This window comes from Kogia breviceps, chromosome 11, assembly GCF_026419965.1.
Source record: "Kogia breviceps isolate mKogBre1 chromosome 11, mKogBre1 haplotype 1, whole genome shotgun sequence".
Classification (NCBI taxonomy): Eukaryota; Metazoa; Chordata; class Mammalia; order Artiodactyla; family Physeteridae; genus Kogia; species Kogia breviceps.
In genome coordinates this window covers 36,017,047-36,034,134 of record NC_081320.1, presented here as the reverse complement: position 1 = coordinate 36,034,134, position 17,088 = coordinate 36,017,047, and the positions used below count along the sequence as shown (strand labels likewise).

Sequence of the window (17,088 nt, the reverse complement as noted above, 5' to 3'; positions counted from 1 at the left end):
TGAGTTGAGAAAAAAAGAGCAGTAATAGCCTGAAGAATTAAATAGTCAAAGAGAAATCAAAATATGAGGTATCACAAGAAGAGGCAAATAATTCACTAGAAAATTAACGGAACAATTAGGACTTCAAACAGACTAAGCAAGATATCACTCCAGGCTAGTCTGGGAATGCGTCACAGACTAGTAAGTATTGATATATAGAAAGAGGAGGGGGCTTCCCTGGTGGCGCAGTGGTTGGGAGTCCGCCTGCCGGTGCAGGGTACGCGGGTTCGTGCCCCGGTCCGGGGGGATCCCGCGTGCCGCGGAGCGGCTGGGCCCGTGAGCCATGGCGGCTGAGCCTGAGCGTCCGGAGCCTGTGCTCTGCAGCGGGGGAGGCCATAGCAGTGGGAGGCCCGCGTACCGCAAAAAAAAAAAAAAAAAAAAAAAAAAAAAAAAAAAAAAAAAAAAAAGAAAGAGGAGGGATATCCAAAAAGCTAGGATGAGGTGAGCAAAAAAATCATAAAGCCAGAAAGATAAGAGGGTTGTTCAGTGAACATGGTGGGAACCAGAGAATTTCAGGATCTGAGAGATTGGTGTATAGTTCCAAAAATGTAGGTTGAGATCAGATTGTGAAGTCTTGGTTGTCAGACTGAGGCGCTTAACGTTTTTCTAGTAGCCAGTAAAAATTTTTCAGTTCTGCTACCAGATAGGACATAGCAGATGGCAGAAAGCCATTACTTCCACTGAAACAGCTTAAAAACATACATAAATTTTTAAAAATCTCTTTTTAATGGAAGCAAAGAACTAAAATTACAGAGACAGGGGAGCCCTTCCTAGATGAGCTGAGATGGCCAACTGTGTACTTCTCTGGGAGCATTTGTCAGGTCTAGGCCAAGGCTGAAGATTAGGGTAGCATCAGCAGTGGGACTCTCGTAGGGGAAGGGAAACCAGCGGAGCACCTGACATGTAGGCCAGTGTGACCAACCGGAATCTGTAAATACCCCTGATGTGTGGCTGGTTTTCCTTGCGGGATGTCTGCTGAGTCATTAGGGGGCATGGTAGGCTAGAGGACTGAACCTTCTAATCATCAAATCATGTTTAAAAGGAAGCTAACTAACAGAACATTGGTTTCCCAAGGGCAAAACCAATTTTCTATGGTAGAAAAAAATGTTTATGAGAGCTGAAAAAAAAATCATGTTTTAAATTTTTAAACGAGATTTAGAAAATTTGTTACAGGAAATCAGGATTTTTGTTTTTAAATTTTATTTATTTATTTATGGCCGCACTGGGTCTTCTTTTCTGTGCGCGGGCTTCCTCTAGTTGCGGCGAGCGGGGGCCACTCTTCATCGCGGTGTGTGGGCCTCTCACTGTCGCGGCCTATGTTGTTGAGAAGCACAGGCTCCAGACGTGCAGGCTCAGTAGTTGTGGCTCATGGGCCCAGCTGCTCCGCGGCATGTGGGATCTTCCCAGACCAGGGCTCGAACCCTTGTCCCCTGCATTGGCAGACAGACTGTCAGCCACTGCACGACCAGGGAAGCCCCAGGAAATCAGGATTTTAAAACCCATTTTGTATTAATATTTTAACCAAGATTGTTCTTTAATATGCATTCTGAGAGTTGCATAATGTACATTCCCATCCGAACTCTTTTAATCCAAACATACTTTCTGGTAGCTTGTTGCCTCAATCTACTATCATTTGTACATGTGTTTATAATTATGGCAATTATAGGGTTATTCATATATGAGTTATTTATAAGTGCTTTAGGACTAATAGAACACCATTGAAAATGATACATGCATGATACATGCATTCTTTTCATTGAAAATGATACATGGATTCTTTTTTCAAGAAAACAGTATTTTTTTTCCTTAGATTTCAAGGCATCTGCATAGTGTACCCTGAGTCAAGTTTTGGTTGGCAGTGTCAAGATGGCTGCACTGCTCCTCGCTGTGTTCAAGTTAGAAAGAGGCATTGTGGTGTGACAAGTAAAGGCTCTGTGGCTTGGGAATCAAAGCACCTGTGTTCAAGTTTCAATGACACCAGTTTCTACTTGTGCCATCCTAGGTAAGTGACTCTTGTCTTTGAGGCTCAGTGTCTTCATTTGTAAAAGAATTACGTGCTCTGCCTACCTCTCAGAAGTTTTGCTCTGAGCATCAGGTCATGTGATACAACATAATGCGTAAACTAAAAGTGCTAACCAAATGTCAGAGATTATTAATAAGTCACTCAGTCTCTTTCCGTACCTGTTTCTCTGTTTTCAAATTAGGAGAATTACCTACTCAATACTCACTTTCTGTCCTGTAGCAAGGACTGTAAAATAACCTAATCTGCTTCGAGCTTCCGAGTAGTATGATTTCTGAGACGAGACTTGCCCTCTAAAGCTTCACAAGCACCCTAGAAGTTGTTACAGAGAATGGAGAGCTTGGATGGGGGGGAATAATGTGTTTCGAATGACAGTACTTCCAAAAAGGGAAAAGCACTTGCGAGAGTAGTTTAAGGAATGACTGACAGCTCTGAAGAAAATTTTCACGGTTACCGCAGGTAATTATGCACCTAATTGCTGCTCCCAGAATCACGATGCAGAAGAAGAATCAGGCTTGGTATGGGCACAATTATGTCCTCCTCCTCCTCCAGTGTGAAGAGAAATGCCAAGAAGGGAAGGAGGGAAGGAATGGTGCCATTAAGTGAAGTAGAAAGAACAGACTGCAATTATAAATGCTGAGACTTTCCTAATGAATTAAACTCTTAGTGGGTGTTTTTTCTTTGATCAATGATGCATTATGGGATAATATGATTTATTTTATCTTTTTAGTCTTTAGTAGCTTTAGAACTGTTTCAAAATATATACTTAACTGAGAACAAGTCCATCAACATTTGGTTAAAATATTTTTCATTATGTGGAAGTAGTTTGTTTTTATTTACTTTCGTACTAATTAGGGAAAATTATGTTGACTTGATATATTAGTCATATTAATAGAGCATCATTAAATGAATTTTCATGAAATCATTTCTGCAACAGATCTTCTCTGGAAAAGATTAAAGAATAAAGTATTTTCCAGGTTAAGCTCTACATAATACACACACACACAAACACACACACAGAGTCACACAACATTTTAACAGCACTGGAAACTAGTAATATTATTATTTAACCATCTGCCAGATTTAGAATGAATTTCCACTAAGCCAAACTTGGATAAATCGGATGAAGGAAGGAGGGCATTTGGAGACAAAATTTCCACCCCCACCCCATCCCATCTCCATCCTGTCTCCCTGCATGTCCTTGTTGTGGAGAATGAGAGCACAGAATGAGACAGAAAGGCTTTGTAGTTTATAAACCCTGCAGGGACAACAACGCTAAGAGTGCACCCTGATGTAAACCGCGGACTTTGGGTGAATGATTATGCTGTGTTAATGTCAAGTCACCCATTGTGACACATGTACCCTCTGGTGCAGGCTATTAATAGTGGCAGGCTGTGCATCTGTGGGGGCAGGAGGTACAGGGTTACTCTCTGTACTCTCCACTCAATTTTGTTCTGAACCTAAAACTGCTCTAAAAAACAAAGAATATTAAAAAAACAAAGACTGCATGGCAGGAAGAAAGGAGGGGAGTGTTCACCAGTCAGAGGTTGGGAAGCCCGTACCCCAGCCCCTGAATACATCAGATTTAGACTTCCTTTCATACAAAACTATCTAAGGCCCTGTCTGAGAATCGCTGTGTGAGAGGAGTCTGGTAATATGAAGCGAAGAGGAGACCTCAGAACATTAATCAGAGAAGGGGAAGGTGAACCTTGTCATCATAAGTTAGCAAACTTCAAAAAGGCTGTTTAAAAAGAGTGCTGATAATGTACCTTTCAAAGGGTCACAGTGTCCAATAAAACATGAAGAAACGTCCATTTTGTTAAGGCTTTAGCTTTTCTTCTCTCTCCACTCATTGGTGTTTTACATGGATGGGTAGAGTTTCACCCCATGTCACAGACCTAGGACTTTCACCAATGTCGCCCCTCCCCATCCTCCCCTTCAACAGGGCACACAGTTTGATAGCTGCCAGGGCTATCTCTCCATCACCTCCAATGTCCCCATCAGTTCTTCTTTATTTGTAGCCATTATGGAACTATAATGACCAATGACACAGATTTGGAGCAACTGGAACACTCGTATGTCGTTAGTGGGAACAGCCACTTTGGAAAACAGTTTGCTAGTTTCTTATAAACATGCACATACCATGTAAGCCAGCAAATCCACTCCTTGGTATTTATCAAAGAAGAATGAAAACTTAGTTTTACATAAAAGCCTGTATGTGAATGTTTATAGAATTTTATTCATAATCACCCCACGCTGGAAACAACCCCTAGGTCTTTTAACTGGAAAAATGATACACCTCTATAGTATACCCATACCAAGCCAATTCAAGGAACAAACTGTTGATTCACCCAATATCATGCATGAATCTTAAATGTCTTTTGGTCAGTGAAAGAAGCCTCAAAGGCCACATAATGTATGATCCCACTCGCATGAAACTCTGGAAAAGGTAAAATTATATGGACAGAAAATAAATAAATGCCAGGGGGTGGGGGGTGGAGAAATTATTGACCACCAAGAATCAAGATAAGGGAATCTGCGAGGTGATGGAACCGTTATGTAAGAAACTGTGCTGGTCGACAAACAACTCTGAATTTGTCAAAACTCTTAGAACTGTAAACCACAGAGGCAATTTGACTGCATGTAAAATTATAAAAACCATCACCAGGAGGTGGGGAGACTGCAAGGAGGAATGCAGACTGTGATAAATGAGGATGACTGTACTGCGAATGAATCACATAACCAAACTGCAGGGGGTGGGAAGGAATGGGATGACCTAAGTCACTCTGGAAGTGGGTTCTCACTGGACACCATAAGGCAGTAGACAAAAAGAATACTATACAAATACTGTACTCTAGTTGGTAATTTCTTGTTTTGCTTTCACAGGGGTATGTGTTAGCAGCTCTGAAACTACATGTATAATAAGGTCAAACCAAGAAAATATATTGCAGATAATGAAAGCCAGGCTTCTCCCTGTCAGAGAAAGAAGTTGACAAACAAGAAAAAGGTATGGACTATAATAATGACCCTATGTGCTGGAATGGCATTCAAGGTTTCAGTATGAATGCATAGATACAGGAAAAAAAAATTGTGTGTGTGCGTGCACATGCACGCATATTCAAGGATTAGTGTATACGCAGTCAACCTTTTAACCCTCCCAATGGCCAAAGCTAGACTGCTTTGAGCAACAAAATAATGATAGTGTTGGATTTCAACCCCTAAATATATATCTAGATACAGATATCTAGATATAGATATCTATAGATATCTATAACTATATCTAGATATATAGATATATATGCATCCCCTGGAGTCTATATGGATATACATAAAGTGCATAAATGGGGAAGAAGGGACAACTCTTCCCTTCCAAAGGATTCCAATTAGCAGAAGTAGAAGGAACGAAGAAAATAGAAGGTCACGATTAGAACAACTTCGTAATAATTGTTGTAGGCACAATCCACGGTGGATGCTAACATTAAGGGATAGTATTTTAAGAAGAAGCAGAATATTTGTACAGTGTCAAAGTATTGTCTCTAAAATAAGTATTTATTTATTACAAAGAGAAAAATAGTAACTTAATAGACAGGAAACTTGGCAGAAACTACCTGAACCAAGGATCAAGTCACTAGTAATAGGACTTATTGACATATTGTTCCCCCTGTTAGTATGTATTAAGAAGGGCAATAATGCATAACCTCACTCTAATCTTGAGAAAACACTAGATAACCCCAGATTGAGGGACATTCTACAAAACCTGTAGCCAGTGTCATGGTCAAAAGCGTCAAGAGCATGAAAGACAAGAAGAAATTGAGGAAGCATCACAGATTGGAGGAGGCTAGAGAGGCAAGGCAACAAAACACAATGTGGGATCCTGGATTAGACCTTGGGCAGAATAAAGGACAATAGTGGAAAAATGGTAAAATCCCAAAATGTTGATATGTAAAAGCCAGAATATTTGGGATTTCATCACACTGTACATGAGAGAGGACCCAAGCCTTACATTAGTGTTTAGATTGTAAAATGTGGACTTTTTTCGGTGTCCTTGCGGAGTTACTAAAGATTACAAAGTATTTCAAACTGCCAAGAAAATAGAGGGGATTTCCTAGAAAAATTTATCTGAGTTGGAAATAAAGTTGTAACTTTTCCACTGTCCCGATAATGCTGTCCACTGCTTGTAACCTATGTAGGCTTTAGAGAAGGAAGGAAGGGAGGGAGGGAGGGAAGGAAGGGGAAAGAGGGAAAGAGTCAAGGAGAAAAGGAGGAAAGGACAGAAGGAAGGAAAGAAAGAAAAGGAAAGAAGGAAGTAGTACACTGTTGAGATCTCTGAGGTGTCCCATTACTTATCTTCTGTGTGGCTCAGCCTCATTAGGCTAACACAGTCTTACAAGTTACTGTAAAATGGTTGATTTTTGTCTTCATCAAGTGACCTTGGAAACTCCAAGGCCTGTAGCAAATGAAGGGGAATTTCAATTCCAGCACCATGAATGTTTTCTAGAAAGACTCACTGCTCATCTTGAAGCACTATACACTTGACCCTTGCACAATGTGGGAGTTGGGGCGCCACCCTTCCCCGCCATGGAAAATCCACGTATATGTGTAGTTGGCCCTCCGTATATTCAGTTCCTCCGTATCCGAGGTTCCACATCCACATATTCAACCAACCTTGGATAGTGCAGTATTTACTAGTCATAGAAATCTGTGTGTAAGCGGATGCAAGCAGTTCAAACCCACAACTGTATAAGAGAAGGAAGCTATTAAAAGCGGTTACTCACCAACCGCTGCTAAAAAGTGTCTGTGTGCAGACATCTCAAATCCATCCCTAACCTCCTCACAACAGCCAAAACTCAAGGTGGGTGAGCGCCTTCTGCTCCTGCTCTCCCAGCTACCACCCACTTCCGTACCTGCTTCAGGCTGCCCGTTTGGAACTTCTGGCCACTCTTTCCTGCCCTTGACATTCTTTTAGGTGTGATTCACATGAAGTAAATGACTGGGATGAGGCAGTGAGAGTGAATCTCTGTGTGATCCGCTCTGAATCCTGTAACCCACACCCCAAAGACAGCCCAGGGCACTGAGCCCAGCAGGGTTGCTCCTGGACTCGGAGAGGCAGCCAAGGGGACCATACCCAAGGCCACCACAACCTGAATGCAGATAAGTCACCTGCCTTTGTAAGGATGCCGCTGAATAATCAAAGTACATTTATTTCTGAATTCCTAGTCAGGATCATAAAAGAGAAACACTAACTCTTAGGTGATAGAAACAGTAGTAAAATACAGTACACAGGAAAGTCATTTGAATGATAACGAGACAAAAGGTACAACAGCAAATGAAAAATAGCAACTTTAAATACAAAGTGAAGCAGTTTAATAAGAGATGTTGTTAATAAGAAAAATACATATCCCCTGTCTTTATTACATACTGTACAAAATAAAATATTGCACCTTTGAGTCATATAATAAATATATACAAAGAGTATTGTACAAATGATCTCTCTTTTAATTTAAAAAGCCTTCAACAATCAAGTGTGATTGCGATGAACAACTCACAGGCTGGTGTGACCTCGTCACGTTCCCGCCCCCATTCCCAACCACCAAACCCTCCACGTACAGTAGCGTCCATCCCAGTGTCAGTGAGGCTGCAGTTAACGAACAAGAGACCTGGTGCTCAGGATATGGCAGAGAGACTCAGCAAGCTTGTCCACAGACAAATCCAAAGCCAGAACGCACTGCTCACTTATGAGTGACTGCGGACTAGGGCCAGCACACCTGCTTCGGGTAACTTTGCTGCCGACAGGCTATAGGCAACATGTGCACAGGCAGCTGGGACCCCGAGTAAAGAAGTATGACCACTTATTTGGGGTTGTGTGCCATCTAAAGCCATAACTGGTAGAATGTTAAGGTAAGAGCCCCCTAACCAAATCAGCTTTAGAACTTACAATTAAATACTACTCCCAATGCCTTCAGCAGCAACATCTTCTCCAAACTTTACCTCCACCCTGATGCCATCACTAATGCCAGCATTGGCACGATCCAAACCCAAACCAATTCTGGCCTAACCCTAAGCCATAAAGCCAACTCTAGCCTTAACAATAACTTAACCTCCATTTTTCTCACCTGACCCAAGGCTAAAACTAAAATGAACCCTAAACTTATTCAACAAATCCTAACTCTAACTCCTCATCCTAACTGTACCTTCCAGCCTAACCCTAATTCACTTTGGATTTACTGAAAAATCGGTTCAAATTAAAACAATTATTTACTATAAACAGCTCTTTTCAGCTATCATGTTTCATTGTTAGATTACTTTCTCATAATTTTTCCAAAATAAAAATCCTTAGGAATTCTATCTTATGCATAAATTAGGTCTAACAAGGCTTTGATTTTTCTGTTTGTGTGCAAGAGAATAGTGCTGAGAAAAGTCTCATTCACAGCTCTTAAAAGAACGCTTTGAATATACTTCAAAATCAGTAGAAGAGGTTAACTTTCCCTCTCCTTTAATTTCCAAGATGCCGCATTTGGTCACAGATCCATTTCCGTAGTTGTGAAAATGGCAGCAATGTTTCCTCTGTGTTTTCTTCCCTAAGTTCTCTGAGAGCAAGGACAAGATGCCATTCCCCCAGGATGCCTGGATCAGTCAGGGTCACAAGCCTGTCCAGAGCGATTGTCTCCTTTTCACAGACTAAACGTAAGGGTCCATAAAAATGCCATTAGAGCCAACATCTTAACAACTACTGGCCAGAGCTTCTAAAATGTAAATGCCTTATAAGCCTGTTGCAACCCTACAACTGAGAGAAGTCATCAGTTGCTGTGTTTCTCAAGCCTTCAGGATGTCATACTCTGTAATAGTCTATAAACACAGACCTACTAGAGCATGGACTTGAGGATATGGGGATGAGGAAGGGTAAGCTGTGACGAAGTGAGAGAGTGGCATGGACATGTATATACTACCAAATGTAGGGTGGATAGCTAGTGGGAAGCAGCCGCATGGCACAGGGAGATCAGCTCCGTGCTTTGTGACCACCTAGAGGGGTGGAATAGGGAGAGTGGGAGGGAGGGAGACACAAGAGGGAAGAGATAAGGGAACATATGTTTAAGTATAACTGATTCACTTTGTTGTAAAGCAGAAACTAACACACCATTGTAAAGCAATTATACTCCAATAAAGATGTTAAAAAAAAAAATCACAGGAAGAAGCAGCTCATGACAATGCACAGGTGATCTTGGTGATTTCCTGATTAGAAGGACATGGCGAGGTCCCACGTGCAATGGTGTGCCTGCTACAGTATTTTATGTTAGTCCTGGAACATATCATTTAAAAGAGTTTCAATTAAAAACTGGCCATGAGGAAATGACAGTCCCAAATTTTAACAGTGGTGATTTTGCATCTTCTGATTGTAGACTCTAGAGGGTTTTTTTGTAAAGAAATACATGTTTTTGTGCCAGCTACATGGGGAAGAGAGCTTTTACATTTTGTTTCATCTTCACAGCGGCATTAGGACCCCCCTGCAAAGTTTTATCCTTCTTTCTTTTTTTCTTTTTTTTTTTTTTAATTTTATCCTTCTTGACATGACTGACAGCACCTTTGTTTGTAGAGGTCTAATGAACACAAATTAAGATGCTTTACAAACGTACAGTAGTGAGTTGTGTCTGTGCAGCCTCTTGCAAAAAAATACATATATATATATATCCATTTAACACATAGCACATTAGAGACCTAGTTTAAAAACATGCTTGATTTTATGAAAAGCGGGAAACTGAGATCACAGAGGGAAGCAAAGAAGCTAAGCTTGGGTTAGGGCCACTGCTTGGCACTGGAGTCAGAAGTGCCCTGGACTCACTTCTTAGCTGGGCCAAGTGGCTTCTTGATGCCCTCCGGGGACGTCACAGCCCTTCAGGCCACCTCTTCCTCCCAGTGCTGACAACAGCACTAGCTTCTGGGGTGTCATGAACCCCAGGGAAAACTTATCAAAGCTATAGACCTCTCCCTAGAAAACTATATATGATTCCATTTCCACATAACTTCAGGGCATTTACACACCTGCCCAATCCCATCCAAGGAAGCCTCGTCTGAGGGGCTGAAACTCCAAAGCAGAAAGAGGCTGTGGAGAGGCTCCCGGTGCTCGTTAGAAGGCCACCGACCACCCTACTCAGGCAACTATTTTTTTTCTCTAAAGAACTCTAAGTTGCATTCACATCAAAGCAGCTAATCTCCTGATGTCCCAAGATACCACATCCGTTCAGAACAGCCCTGTGGGCGAGACCCTGACAAGGTTGGCTCCATGCGGTCCGGTTTGCACAAGGCTTCGGGGTGGTCACGGTACCTGAGAGGGGTACGTACTATCACAGGAAGGCCCCAGGCAGTGCCGCCAGGAAGAGGGTTTCTTCCCCGGTTCGCGGCATCTCTCAGCCACCGTCTTGCAGCTCCTCGTGTGGACACAGTCCACCTTCCGAGACTGGAAGCTCTGACCACAGGCTGACGTACAGGGTCTCCAAGGGCCTGCGCGCCAACATGCGTCACAAGCCCCCGACGAGCAGTTCCTCCAAAAGGTGGGTCTGAAATGAGAAAAACAAACAAAAAAGTGGACAACAGGAGAAAGTGGGGTGTCACTTCTTGCTGGGATCAAGCCTTTTACTGTACTGTACTTTCCGTATAGCAAAGGCTTGACAATTCGGACCTTATTCAACAGGAAACTCATCTGCATTGCTCCTGGCTGACTAAGCAAAGTGGTGGAGGAATCACAACCTCAGTAGAGGCGAGCAAACCACGTGTTTCCATGAGCCTCCAGCACCACATCAAGGCACGCACCTCAAAAGACACAGTCTCCTGATGAGCTGGAGCAGATCGATTTAGGCAAGGAAGAGAAGAATGACACATTTGTTAACAAACTGTAAGCTCTGTTAAATAAGCACTTGAAATAGATTCTGGTATGAGTATGAATTTGTTTGTGAGCAATCTTCTCTGCTAAGAGGAGTGCTCTAGTTTACATTTAGGACACACTCTTAACTCGTGGTGAGAGCTAACAAAGACCTTTTGGGAAGAGGGGTCTACCTCTAGCCTCCTTCTCCTTTAAGACAGAACAGAAAGTAATGCCCTCTGTTTTGTTGTTGTCAACAAGGGTCCACTGTATGTGTATATTTATTTGACAACCATGTGCCAGAGAATTTTCCGAATACTTTACATAGATTGACTCCTTTAATCCTCACAACTACCCTACACAGTAGCTACTTAATTTTTTTAATTGAAGTATCATTGATTTACAATATTATATTAGCTTCAGGTGTACAATGTAGTGATTCAATATTTTTATACTTTATACTCCATTTAAAGTTATTATAAAATACTGGCTATATTCCCTGTGCTGTGCATTACATCCTTGTACCTTACTTATTTTATACCTACTGGTTGACACCTCTCAGTCTCTTAGCCCTGTCTTGCCCCTCCTCCATGACTTTCCCCCCACTGGTAACCACTAGTTTGTCTCTGAATCTATGAGTCTGTTTCTGTTAGAGTCATTTGTTTTATTTTTGAGATTCCACATATAAGTGACAGCATATGATATTTGTCTTTCTCTGTCTGACTTGCTTCCCTAAGCATATATACACTCCAGGTCTATCCATGTTGCTGCAAATGGCAAAATCTCATTTTTTATAGCTGAGTAATATTTCACTGTATATGTACCACATCTCCTTTATCCATTCATCTGTTGATGGTTACTTAGGTTGTTTCCATATCTTGGCTATTATAAATAATACTGCTCTGAAAATTGGGGTCCCTATATCTTTTTGAATTTATGTTTTCATTTTCTTCAGATTTATACCCAGGAGTGGAATTGCTATATCATCTGGTAGTTCTCTTGTTAGCTTGTTAAGGAGTCTCCATACTGTTTTCCATAGCGGCTGCACTAATTGACATTCCCACTCACAGTGTACAAGTGTTGGCTTTTCCCATCCTCAGCAACATTTATTACTTGTTGTCTTTTTGACAACAGATATTCTGACAGGTGTGAGGTGATACTTCATTCTGGTTTTGATCTGCATTTCCCTGATGATTAGTGATGTTCAGCATCTTTTCATGTGCCTGTTGAATCCCCTCTGATTTTTGAAAAGACATTTACCCTGGATGGTGAGCCACCTTAGTGCACCCACTTTGGGGTATCTGCTCTTGTTCCCTAAGGCAGGGCTCCTGGAACTGATGTATTTGTACCACATGAGAATGTCTCACCGTCCCCTAAGATGACTGGAAGAGGACCCTAACCTGAGCTAGTTCAATCACTGTCTTTCTCCCAGGAATCTGGAAGTTGCTGGAACAAGACATATAAACCTGAAGGCTGGAGTAGTGGTGGCCATACTCTGCCACATGGGCCAGAGAAGTACAGTAAAATAACATTCAGAAAGAACAAAGAGTGAAGCAGACACACACGGAGCTGCAGAGCTGAGAGGAGAAATAACTCCTCCTCATTTCTTGGTTACAGTCCTTCCTGAGGTGTCACGGCATTATCCCTTTGGATCGAGACATTTTTGTGTTCCTATAAAAGGCTCCCTATCAGTGCACATAATCCGTAAGGAGTGTTGAAACATCACTGGAAATGTAATTAGATGGAGAAAATTCTGATCACCTGAACTTCTCTAAGAGACTATTACACATAGTTGGAAGCAATAGTTTGATTAGCCAGTTAAGGGGAGACTCTATTAAAGGGTTTACTTAATACTGTCCCATCAAGCTGTTGATAAGACTTGTAAGAGGAAAAGGGATGAGGGTGTCCGCTTAACTGCAGGGTTTTTGTTTTCTCCAGTGGGTATGAACCTCAGGGGGGCGAGAAGTTGAGTTGCTTTGGACAAGAGGGCAGAGACTGAGTACTCTTCAGCCATCCCCTATGCAGAGATCAGCTTTTCTACTGAGAACAGTTGAAGAAATAGTCCAAGAATACTCAAAGAAAACGTTTGATAAGATGCCAAATTGTTCTATGTGAGAATGGTGGTCCTATCTAAATAAGATATTTCCCACCCTCTTTGTATAACTAATTCCAAGTTGACTTTTGTTGTTTCCAGCCCAAAGGACCTTAACTAATACAGCCTCTTTTTCTGCTTTGTTAGAAGACAGGGCCGGTGGGAAGTCAGAAGAAACTATGTAGCTTCCTAAACATGAAAGATGAGAGAGGCACAAGGAGCTAGAGACCAAGGCAGATGCTGAAACTCAGGAGGCTGGTCATTGAGGATGCAGCGAAAGAGTGCAAGGTCAGTCCAGCAGAGAGTGTCCCCTCCTTCCGGGCAGGGATGGGGATGGGGAGGCCGGAGCTAGGGGGACACAGTCTGGGCACCAACACTGTGCACACAATTGGAACTCGTGTTTTTCTGTGTAAAACATGAAAGTAGACATGGCAGCAGAAATCATAAGGTAACCCTGTTTCTACTAGTCTTTCTCAATTTCTCATGCCTATTCAGTCCAGCTCTGTTCCTACCTCAAATAACCCTTTTCATCATCAGCCAGATAGAACTACTGATTCTGTAGGGCAGTAGATTTCAAGTCTGGCTTACTATCAGAGGTATGTGGGCAGCTTTAACAAAATGTAGATTATGAAAGAATTAAAAACAAAAGAAAACATAAACAAACGAACAAAAGAGATATAGATTGCCAGGTTCCACTCCCTCTGAAAGATTCTTATTCATTAAGGGCCACTTGAGGCCCAAGAATCTTTCAAGACACTTCCCAGGGAATTCTGACTCATGGCAGAGGTTAGGAATTACCTCTTTGGGGAACAAACTCTCTAGGTCCTCCAGCACGTCCTCAGATCCCTGTGTTGTCTTCTTGCCATAATGTGGGCTAGTTTACCCTGATAATTCTCACTCCCTTTATAACTCTTTTCAGTGGAAGCCACACCTCCCAAACCCTTCCCAGGGCCAATAATAGAGGCTAGCAGATGGCCTGCTCACCACTGATTCTCTACCAGTGGCCACTAATAATGTTACTCCTTGTAACACACCCTCTAATATTTACTGAGGCCCTACTATGGCAACTGGGGGTCTCCAGCCAGCCCACTGCATTGTAAAGTGAGATCTAGTACCTCACCTACCTTCAGCGAGCCCACAGGAAGCATGCCCAGTCAGCAGAAGAGGTCTGTGGGGGAAAATGAGGCCAGAAAACTGCAAAAGAAACCCACAGAAGCTCTCTCAACTAACCTAGTCCTTCTTCCATAAACCACCAGATATTTGGGGAAAACTAACAGCATGAAAGAAAAGTACTAGGACACTAGTACTAAAAGCTGAACAGCCAACCCTGGAGGAAGCAGAAACCATAGAGAAAATGAAAGGCAACTTGACTCTTTTCCCCCTTCAGGGTCTAGGAATTTTTCTTCTATTACTTCTTTTATGTCTGCCCTTTCACTTCATTTCCATATCTCTTTCTCTAAAATCCCACTTAATCAGATATCCTCCTGATAGATCCTTCCGTGCCTTTTATCCTCTCTATTTCTTGCTTCTTGTGTTGGTTGGAAAGTTCATGGCATATCCAAGGGACTGAAAGAAGGACAGTGGCTGGAACACAAAGAGTGAGACAGAGTGAGGTCTCGAATGAGGCTGTGCAGGGAAGTAGGACTTGACCTTGCAATATTTTATAGGGCACATTGTGGATTTTAGTCAACCTTTTCTCTAAGAGCAAGTGAAGCCTCTAAAGTGATGTTAATCGAGCAGGGAGACGGGGTGTGGTGGTGGTATGATCAGATTTGCATTTTGGAAAAGATTACTCTGGCTGCAGTAGGGAGACTGGGTTGGAAAGGAGCATGGATGGATGAAGGGAGACGGATGAAGGGAGACCAGTTGGATGGCTTGGCCAAGGGTGATGGTGGTAAAGATGGAAAAAAGTGGATGGGTTGGAGAAAAAAATACAAAGAGCCAAAAGTAACCAGAAAAGCACAAATTACAATAAGATATATTTTTTCATCCATCAGATTGGCAAAATTTTTTAAATATTGAAAACCTATATAAAGTTGATTAAAAGGGGGACTCTCATATATTGTTGGTATAGACATTTTGATGGTAATTTAGTAGTATCCAAATGAGCATTACTGTCAATTCAAGTCCATATCTAAAATTTATCCCATAAGAATATTACCCTTTGTGCATAAAGATGTTCCGGGATGTTCACCGCAGCATTTGTTTGTAATAGGGAAACAACTGGAACAATCAAATGTCCATTAGCAATGGAGTGAGGTAATTCAAGTACAGCAATTCAAAAGAATAAAGTGACTCATGTACTCGGATGGGAAAAAGGTCTATAATGTATTGATAAGTAGAAAAAACAAGTTTCAGAAAAATATAGCCAGTATGTTGTAAAGAAAGCTCAAACCACGTAGGTGTTTGTAATATAAATATATCTTTGAGCGTGCAAAGTAAAACATCTGGGATGATACATATCAATCTGTGTGTGGTCTCCCATCTTCCGAACAAAATTGGAAACTGGGTTTTCTGTTGAGAATAAGGGCAGCTGTTCCAAACATTTTCCATTCGAGGAGAATGGTTCTGGCTGGAATTGTTTTGGGAATAGGAAATGCAGCTGACCCTACATTGTCAAACCGTACTGAAGGCTCAAAGTAGAAACAGAGCCAATTGTCAAGGTCATCTCATTTTCTCCAGCAATACTCAGGATGTGGAGGAGGAAGGAAGAGCCGTAGAGTGAGCATCTTCTATGACCCAGGCTGCTTAAGTGCTTCACACTAAACCAATTAATCAAAACTTCCCGCAAACAAGATAACCTACAGACTGGGAGAAAATACTTGCAGATGATGTGACCGACAAAGGCTTGATCTCCAAGATATACAACCAGCTCATACAACTCAACAACAACAACAAAAAACAAGACAACCCTATCCAAAAATGGGCAGAAGACCTAAATAGACATATGTCAGAAGAAGAAATACAGATAGCCAATAGGCACATGAAAAGATGCTCAACATTGCTAATTATTAGAGAAATGCAAATAAAAACTATAACGAGGTTCCACCTCACACCAGTCAGGATGGCCATCATTAAAACGTCTACAAATAACAAATGCTGGAGAGGGTGCAGAGAAAAGGGAACCCTCTTACACTGTTCGTGGGAATGTGAGGTGGTGCAGCCATTGTGGAAGACAGTATGGAGGTTCCTCAGAAAACTAAAATTAGAATTACCATATGATCCAGCAATCCCACTCCCAGGCATATATCCGGAGAAAACTATAATTCAAAAAGATACATGCACCCCTATGTTCAGGGCATCACTATTCACAATAGCCAAGACATGTAACAACCTAAATGTCCACTAACAGATGAATGGATAAAGAAGATGTGGTACCTATATACAATGGAAAACTACACAGCCATATGAAAGAATGAAATAATGCCATTTGCAGCAACATGGATGAAACTAGAGATTATCATACTAAGTGAAGTTAAGTCAGAAAGAGAAAGACAAATACCATACGATATCACTTATGTGTGAAATCTAAAATATGACACAGATGAACCTGTCTATGAAACAGAAACAGAATTACAGACATAAGAGAATAGACTGGTGGTTGCCAAGGGGGAGGAGGCTGGGGGAGGGATGGAGTAGAAGGCTGGGGTGAGCCGATGTACGTTTGTATATATAATGGATAGACAGTAAGGTCCTACTGGATAGCACAGAGAACTATATTCAATACTCTATGGTAAGCCATAATGGAAAAGAATATTTTTAAAAAAGAATGTGTATGTGTATAACTGAATCACTTCGTTGTACAGCAGAAAATAACACAACATTGTAAATCAACTCTACTTCAATTAAAAAAAAAACCAAACAAACCTCCAAACCAGAATTTCACATGGACACCCCACTGTGCAGATCAGGAGGTTAGGTAGTCCAAGGTTACACAAGAATAGAGTGGTAGAACTCCAAATTTCCCCATTAGTGTTCCCTCTTGGCTTTCTCCTCACTTTCTCTGGCTGGAGCACGCTCCTCTGGGGTGATGGAGTCGCCAGACCGAAGGGGTCTGGGTGACCTCTGAGTGACCTCAGGGAA

General features: G+C 41.8%; 1 long non-coding RNA gene across 8 annotated transcripts in view; it reads left to right on the top strand.

The window, feature by feature from the left end:
* Positions 1 to 17,088, top strand: part of LOC131765452 (uncharacterized) — a 76,351-nt gene that overhangs the window by 8,592 nt on the left and 50,671 nt on the right. For 3 of the 8 annotated variants that reach the window (XR_010835456.1, XR_010835457.1, XR_010835458.1), the window contains exons 3-6: positions 1,850 to 2,041; positions 4,946 to 5,066; positions 10,746 to 10,946; positions 13,153 to 13,293. This is a non-coding gene — a long non-coding RNA (uncharacterized lncRNA). The other 5 variants (XR_010835455.1, XR_010835462.1, XR_010835460.1 and 2 more) reach the window with 4 other exon arrangements.